This window comes from Pygoscelis adeliae, unplaced genomic scaffold (genome assembly GCF_000699105.1).
Source record: "Pygoscelis adeliae isolate BGI_AS28 unplaced genomic scaffold, ASM69910v1 Scaffold275, whole genome shotgun sequence".
NCBI lineage: Eukaryota > Metazoa > Chordata > Aves > Sphenisciformes > Spheniscidae > Pygoscelis > Pygoscelis adeliae.
Genome location: NW_008824763.1, coordinates 130,535 through 138,737, shown reverse-complemented (window position 1 = coordinate 138,737; position 8,203 = coordinate 130,535).

Sequence of the window (8,203 nt, the reverse complement as noted above, 5' to 3'; positions counted from 1 at the left end):
CAGGTTCCCGCCGCCACCGCGGTCCTCGCTGCAAGGCAGCCGGCGACGCCCCCCCCGAGCCAGGGCAGCAGGGCCGCACTCGTGGCTTTGCTCTGCAGCACGCCCAGCCCCGGCGTCCGATTCCCGCGTAATGAAAGGGACTATTTGGAATAGATCTGCGGGAACTTGGGAAAAGCTGCCGGGAAGGGAACTTTAATCTGTCTTTTAAGCGAAAAAAAAACCCCAAACCAGCAGCCTCAGCCCCTCCAAGTCTGCAGGCGATCGGTAATGCCGGGGAGCCGGCCGGGGGCATGGCCCTCGCCCAGGCAGGCATGCTCTGATGGAGGCAGCTGGGGGGGTGGCGAGGGGAGGAAAGCAGGCGCTGCTGTCATCATGGCTGGGGCCAAGCAGCCTTTCCTGCTGCAGCTGGTGGCAGCTGGCTCGTGCCCGCGCTCCTCCTCGCACCCTCTCCTCCTCCTCGTGCCCGTGCTCCACCTCACACACCCTCTCCTCCTCCTCCTCCTCGCACCCGCCGAGCTCTGGGTCGGGTTGCTCTGGCTTTGCAGAGGGAGGACTGGGCTGGGTTTGCCCCAGCCGCTTCGTGCATCTGCTATGGACACCGTGCCGGTCTGCCCGGCCCCAGACCTGTGCCGGCAACTCACCTGGTGCAACTCGGCACAGCCCTGGCACATGGGTGTGTGTCTGCACAGACCTTCCTACCCCCTTACCTCCGGCATCGCTAAGGCGGGAGACTCATTGCTCCCGCTCCTCTTCTGGCACCTCTGTCGGGCTAACTGCGGGAGAAGGTTTGGGAGTCGGGAACGAAGCCCCGATGAGAGGGGCTGTCTATCTGACCGGTCCAAAGATCCGAGTTACAAACCTGCTGAAAGCTTTCAGCTGCGCTGGTGCAAAACAGCACAATGATTTTTCTACTATTGCCCAGGAAGGTTAAACGAGAAAATAATAATGATAGCTTGTGAACATTTTGGCAGTCGGTTTTGTGCCGTGCGGAGCTGAGATTACAAACCATAGGCACAGCATCGCTTCTGCGCGCTGTCGTCCCCAAAACCCAGCTCTGCGTCGTGAGGGATGAAACATTATATTAGAGAAATCCCTTTATCGGGTGGAGGGCTCAGGCAGCAGCTTCCAGACAGAGGGATGCAGGCAGGCAGGCAGGAGATCACCCTGTTTCTCTCTATATATATCCTCAGGGCTTGGACCCTGCACGTTTCCAGAGTACTTCGAAGCCCCGTACCGATGAGCCCATGACGCAGAGCTGGGTTCAAACGCCGCATTACCTTGCTGCGGGCGTTCAGCCTGCGTTGCCCAGGCAGGCAGCGCCTCCGGGCTCTTGCAGAAGAGGTTTCCCACACTTGGCTTCTCCCAGGTACGTTGATTTTCAATAGCGTTAAGGTCTCTATAAAAAGCAGCCTTTGCATGCCGTACAGTGCTGCTCGGGTTTTAGGAAGGTATCACACCATGCCCTTCGGTACGGGGAGCTCTGCCCCAGCCCCCCAGCCCTGCCCGCGGGGCCCCCCGCCTTACCTTGGCTCTGCCGCGTCGAGGCGAGACCGTTTGGCCTCGCCCGCCCCCCGGCCGCTGCCTCCCTCCTCTCCACCTCCCTAGCCTGCCGGCTCCGCAGAGGAGTGAACCCGAGCAGGGAGGCAGGCAGCACTCCTTGCTCGCTTTCCCCCCGCCGTCGGGTTTTTGAGAACGCCCAATTAATCTCGCGATCAGTCTGCATCAAGTTTCAGGCTGGGAGGATGTGAGAGCAACCCACCCCGCCGGCTCCCCCGGGGCTCCCCCGTCCCCTGCCCAGGCGCCTAGCCATGGAAAAGCAGGTTTTGGGGATGCAAGCATCGTGCCTGCGTGCAGCAGGAGCAGGGGGCACGGCAGGGGGGGGAGAGGATGCTGCAGATGCCAGGGCTGCACCAGGAGCTCGTCAGTGGTCAGAAAGTCAGGGGGAAACCCTCTGAGATGGGGTGGTCTGTCCCGGGAGGTTACAGAGACATGGCACTGGCACAGAGTGGGCTCCCATCAGCAGGGAGTGGGGGCTCCGGAGGTACCGGGCTTCCCTTCACACCCTATGGCAGGGCGGATCCATCCCGCCGGAGATGGACACGCTGCCAGATGCAGGTTGCAGGCAGCACGTGCTGCCTGCTGGCCTTTTGCACCCCTGCCTGGGGGCAGCAAGATTTCCCCAATGGCCTCCAACGTGAACCCAGATGAGGGTCTATTTTCATTGCAGCAATTTGCATTTGCATGCAAATTTCAGCAAATGAAAGCACGTCTTACCAGTTTCGGTTTCCCCAAATATTCAACACCTTTGGGCAAACAAGACTATAAGCAAAGGCTGGTCCTGTATGACTGAGAGCAAAAATTTGTTCAGCGCCCGCCCATGGGCTGGTACCCTGCTCAGGCCGCAGCATCCTTCCCTCCGTGTCCGAGCATCACGTCCTTGGGGTAAGGCAACGTCCCCCCGTCTGGTGGGGGAGCCTCACCCCGACCCCCAGTCCCTATAATCTTATATATTCACGTACGTATGTCTGCATTTATGTGCGTTGTAGGTGCCCGTGCCCCCACGAAGCTGCCGGCTGCTGGAAGCACTGAGGAAGCGGTGGGCAGGGACCGGAGCCCGCGGCGGCGGCGCAGAGCAAATCGCATCAGATGGCAGCGTGGAGTCACTTAAACGAGATAAGAATTAGTGCACGGCCCTGATGAACTCCCCCTCGGCTGCCAACAGCGGTGTCAGGGAGAGAGCGAGAGCAGAGCCAGGGCTAATTTGATTTCTCGGCTCCGTTAGCGGCTGGCAAGTCACCTCCTGGGGAGCGCAGGCAGCTCGGAGCTCTTTCCCCTTATTGAATCTGGGTAATGAAAATCACGGGCAGCGCCGCGGCGGCGCTGGGGACCGTGCCCTGCTCTGCCCCCTCTCCTCCAGCCCCCCGCATCCACGGCAGGCAGGATGCGGCTGAGGGGGCGAGGACCGCTCAAGTGGAGCCTCGGCTGCAGCATCATTAACTCTGACTTTTCTCCCTTGGGTTTTACGTCTTCATCTTAAAGAGATTTTAATGTAGTTCCTATCAGCCCTCCTGTTATCGGATATCTAATTAGCGTGATCTATTATAGCCTCGTATAATGCGCGCGCGCAGGGGGCTCTTGCGGGACTTCTTGTGGGACAGCTGATATCAATCGGCAGCGCCCGGATCAGATTTACTTTCCGAAATGGCGTAATGGGATTTTATTAGCCCTGTAATCTGCTGCGCGGTAATTGCTTTTCTGGGAATCCAAGCGCTCGGCGTCTGGGGCTTCCCACGGCTCAGCCCCGCATCCTGCCCGGGCTCTGCCTGCAGCTGGGCGCAGCAGCATCTCTGCGCTGGGATGGAGACTAAGGGCTTTTTCCTAGGGCAGCCGCACTGAGAAGCGGGTACCTTGGCTAGGCAAGCAGCAAACTTCTTCAGCTGGTGCTTAGCCAGGAGCTACGGTGATCTCGGAGGCTGGGAAGATCCCAGAGGGCAGAGTACAGGCACAAGGTCCCTGCGACGCGATGGGACGAACGATGCTCAGCGTCCCCACTCTGTGAGGGGGCCAGCGATGCTCAGCATCCCCCATCGCCCCGACCTGCGCTTACCGGGAACATAACCAAGCCCTGTGCGGGTGTTATTCCCGCGGCAGCGTTAGCCGCGGCAGCTCCCGCCCTGGGCCGTGGGACTTGCCGGGGACCGCAGGCGTGCCACCGAGCTCTGTGCAGGATGGGATGCTGCAGCCGGGCTGGGGACCACGGTGGGACGGGGAGGGAGGTCTCAGCTGTGGCGGCACGCAGCACTTGCCCGTGCGGAGCAGGCAGGAGAGGGAAGCAGCCCTCCTGCGGGCTGCCAGGACTCGCCTTTCAGAGCGCGTTTGGAGCGTCAAAAGCAATAAAGCATCGCGGAGGAGCCCTGGCAGCACGGCTGCCTGCCGGCCCCGGCCCCATCACGCGCCCGAGGCCGCCCATTACGGAGCCTCACGCTCCCCCGAATTGCATGTCTGCTATGATTTAACGCTGCGAGACATGAAATAAACATCGCGTGCAGGCAGGGCTGCCCCCCCACACCGGTGGGATGCGGGACCCTCAGCAGGGGCAGGAGAGCAAGCCACTCTCCTGCGGCGCAGTGGTCCTTGGGGATGCTCAGGGTCGCTGCATCCCCAGGGTCAGGGGGGCACGCGGGGTCTCTCCCCTGGCACCCCATTGCATGGCTCCACGACGGAAGCAGGGTCCAGAGCGGGTGCTTGGTGCTACACCCTTGGCTAATGTAACCGCTGCCGTGGGTCATTGCGGATGCTGGTAGCTTTGCAGGTACGGAGCCCATCCTCACCCCGCCAGCAAAGGAGCCCGATGCCTTTAAATCCCCCGATGAAGGGAGGGGAGCGCTTTCCTTTCAGTCGTCTTCTCCATTAGACACCCTTCAGGTGTTAGCAATATTCTGCCACTGTTTCATTATCCATTAAAGCCAGGTAATAATAAGTACGGGAAGGTATTTGGAGCCCATTGCTGTTAATGAAGGAGATCCAGCTCATCCCGAGCGGGGACGGCAGCCACGTGTCGCAGGCACGTTATCACCCGAGGTTAGGTGGGAATTGCCTTGCTGAGAGCAGACCGGACCTGTGTTTAGTCTCGTGTGACCATCTTTTCCTTTTTCTTTTTATTTTTTAAAGGAGACCCGTGCCGGAGCCTCGCCGGGCAGGACAGGGAAGCTGGGCTCCAGTGCCGCCTCCGCTGCACAGGCTGCCTGCCACCTTCTCGGCAGAGACCCCATCCCAAAGGCAGATTTGCAGCAGAGATTGTGCACGCGCCGGCTACCTTTACGTGAAAACTCGTGTCTGCCTTCCTCACCTTTCACCCCAGCTCTTCTGCTGTGGCTGTAGTTCTTTAAGAAGTATTTCCAATCAGAAACCACAGCGCTTCCAGCCTGGGTTTTAATAAAACCACATAGGCCATTACAGCTGGGTATTTTTCCCCTTCATTTTCTGGAGAAAATGAGACAGATTTCAAGCAAATTGGAAAGGTTAATTTGGGCTGAAAAGGTTGTTAGCTTTTGATGTAAAACACCTGAAAAAGTCTGCCAGAGAAGCCTCCTCCCTTGTTTCTGCTGGAGTCCAATGCGCAGCCAGAGCGGCCGGGGGTCAGCAGCCGGGCTCTGCCCTGGGGCCGGGGGCCCCAGCCCTGCCAGGTCACCTCAAGAAGTCCTAGTCCTAGTCAAGAAGCTCCTGCAAATGAAGCCATCCTTCTTCCACGAGTGGCGCGGACAGGGGAGCTGGTCTGCGGGGTGGTGGGGCAAGATGGCTGGGCCAGGGGATGCTCCGGGGCCAGGGAGGGGATGCTCTCGGTCCAGGGGATGCTCCGGTCCAGGGGATGCTCTCAGGCCAGGGAGGGAAGGCAGAGACAGATGCAGAGCAAGGCAGGGAGGGCTGTGGCAGTGCTGGAAAGGTCGGCTGCTGCCGCACAATGCGTGGGGATGGGGCTGGAGGGGACGGTGGCTGGAGACGGGCTGGGAGCACGTGGTGCTCAGCTGGGTGCAGGATGCTGCCGATGGCCGGGCTGCTGCGCTGGGTGTCGAGGGGAAGGTGAACGTCTCCAGGCTGCACGTGGGTATCGTGTTCTGACTGCCCTGTGGCCAAGGATTTCACAGGGAAGCATGAATGTGGAGGTGTCTCCGTTTCTGGGTGCTGACCTGGAGATAGAGCCCAGCACGAGACTTTGGGCTGGCGGCGGGTTTTGTGGCAAAGGGGAGATGAAAACTTTCCGCTGTTTCTGTTTAAGAGTAGGAGCGGGATCCTTGCGAGGAAACCGCAAAGACGCCCCGCCTGGCAAGCTCACAAGTCGTGGGTGACGCGACCCGGAGCCGGGATGCGACCGAGGGGCAGCAAAATCTCCCTCATCCTGCCGCGGAGGCTGGAACTCCAGGTGAGAAATTCCTCCTTCCGAGGATCGTTTGCCATCTCAAGTGCGAGTGTTTGGTACTCACTGCAGATCCCTGAAACTCACATTCCCCTAGTGCTAATACAACATCCTGGCTGATTTTTCCTTTTTTAAAGCACCTGCAGTGCAAATTGCTTCCTTTTGCTAAGAGAGCGTTGCATGGAAAGATATCGGGACTTGGAAGGAGCGGCGTAAGGGCAGGTCTTCAGCTCGTTCTTCGTCTGAGGGCGTACGATCCCCCTGCAGTAAATTATCTTTGATGTAACGGCGCTGTGACTGCACTTGACGCTGCAAACGAATCACCAGTGTCTGTCCTGTGCCCTAATTAGTCACTGCGGCATTAATCAGGCTGCTAAACATAATAATACACACCCTCAGCAAACCCGGAGCTAAAAATACGAGGCTGAGTTTAATTTTGTAACCGGGATGTTCAGAATTTTTACAGTTAATACTTTTTTTAAGGGAGGGAAATCCCTGGGGACCCTTCCCCGAGGGGGGAGCTCCGGCCATGGGCTGTGCCGGCCCGGAGCATCCTCGTCGGAGCGTGGCCATCCCGGCAGCTCGTGGCTGAGCCGCCGCGCACACCCGTTTCTTCCTCCTCGACTGAGACGAGGAGCCTCGCGGCGCCAGCTGGCTGCCGGAATTGCCTCTCCGCCGGCGTTATTCCCGGCCCTTCCCTCTGCCTTTCCCACATACCTTCCATTTCGCTTGCTAAAAGCAAAGGGTGCTTCGCAGAAGGGGGGGGTTCATTACTCTTCCTAACAGAGGGAGCCTGCTTAGAGCGAAACGGGTGGTTAGCAAGCAGGCGCTTGTGTTTCTCTCCCCCCCCATCTCGGCAGGCAGATGCCGCGGCGTCTGTCGGGGATGCTCCAGCCCAGGCACAACCGTATCTGTGTTTCGCAGCCGGCCAACCTTGGTATAAGCACATTGGAAGTCTTCTCCTCCGACAAGATCATCTCCCTGCTCAGGTTTCCCCCAGGTCGCCGTAATAGTGGGATATTCCCAGGCAGAACTAGTCTCTTACGGATGCCAAGCAGGAGGCAGAGGAAGGAGGCAGCAATGAAGCCGGGGCTGGGAGCTGCTCGGGTGAAGCAGCGTGCCCGCAGCGGCACACAGAGATCCCGTAGCAAAAATTACGGTGACCAACATCACCTCCTTATCTCTCGCTATTAATAGCCTCGCAAGCTCCCGAAATGGGCAGAATTCCTTACGTTGCGTTTAAAATTTACTGGGTGTCTTATTTTTTCTTTGCATATCAGGGAAATTGGGTAACGCCACCAGCTTGCTCAGTTTTACTTTACCCACCCTCCTAACTCCTCCTCCTCGCCCTCTCGCCTCCCGAATTCCTGAGCTGGAGCACCTTTGAGAACGTGGGAGCCGAGATGATCCCGGAAAGGCCCACGCTGAAATTCCCACACCTCTTCCAAAACAAAAGGCAAAGGATGCTCTGTGACTGCCCAGGGAAAATCCACGTGCGGGAGATACCCGCCCGGCCGGGAAAGGGCATTTTGGCTTGGGAATTAGCAAACGGGGGAATGGCGGTGGCATCCTCTGACCCTTTTACCCCCTTCCTCCTGCAGCGCCGTGGCTCCATCGCGAATGCCGACGCCAGCGTCGCCGACGCAGCGGCTTCGGTGCCCAGCCGGGAAGAAGTGCTGATCGACAATTGTAAGCGACGCGTTTCTGATGATGCAGAAGGATATTTTGCTCGCCGGCCCCCGGGGACCTCGGCCCCACCGGCTCCTCGGGCGGAGCCAAATTGCCCAGAGGCGTGAGCCACATCTCGTCTGCGGGGTCCCACGCGTCCCGGTCTCTGACGGCCGGGCTGACGAGCTGCCGACAGCATCGGATCCGTGCGGACTCGCCCGGATCCTGCGAAGCCCCTGGTCCCTTGCTTGGCACGTCTCCGTTTCAGGCCTTAAGCTGTTTTGTTAAGAGAAAGGTGAAATCTCGGCTGTATCTCCACGAGGACGTGGAGGGAAGGGCGCTTGATGCCCTTTGGTTCGGCTCCGCTGCCCGCGCAAGGTGACAGTACAAAGCGATGAACAAGCGGGGGCTTTCGGTGAAACTACACCCGGGAAACGACTGTTCTCTCCTAATTTCAACCAGACCGCAAAACCGTCAGTTTGGCAAAGGCAGAAGGCAGGTAACCGGCCCCCTCTGTCGTTATGAACCTTTTCTTCACGGTTTTCCCCCCAGGGTGCGCCCACCCCCGGAGCATCGCCAGCTGCAGAGCTCCGGCGTTTGGCACCTCGAGCAGCGTGACCA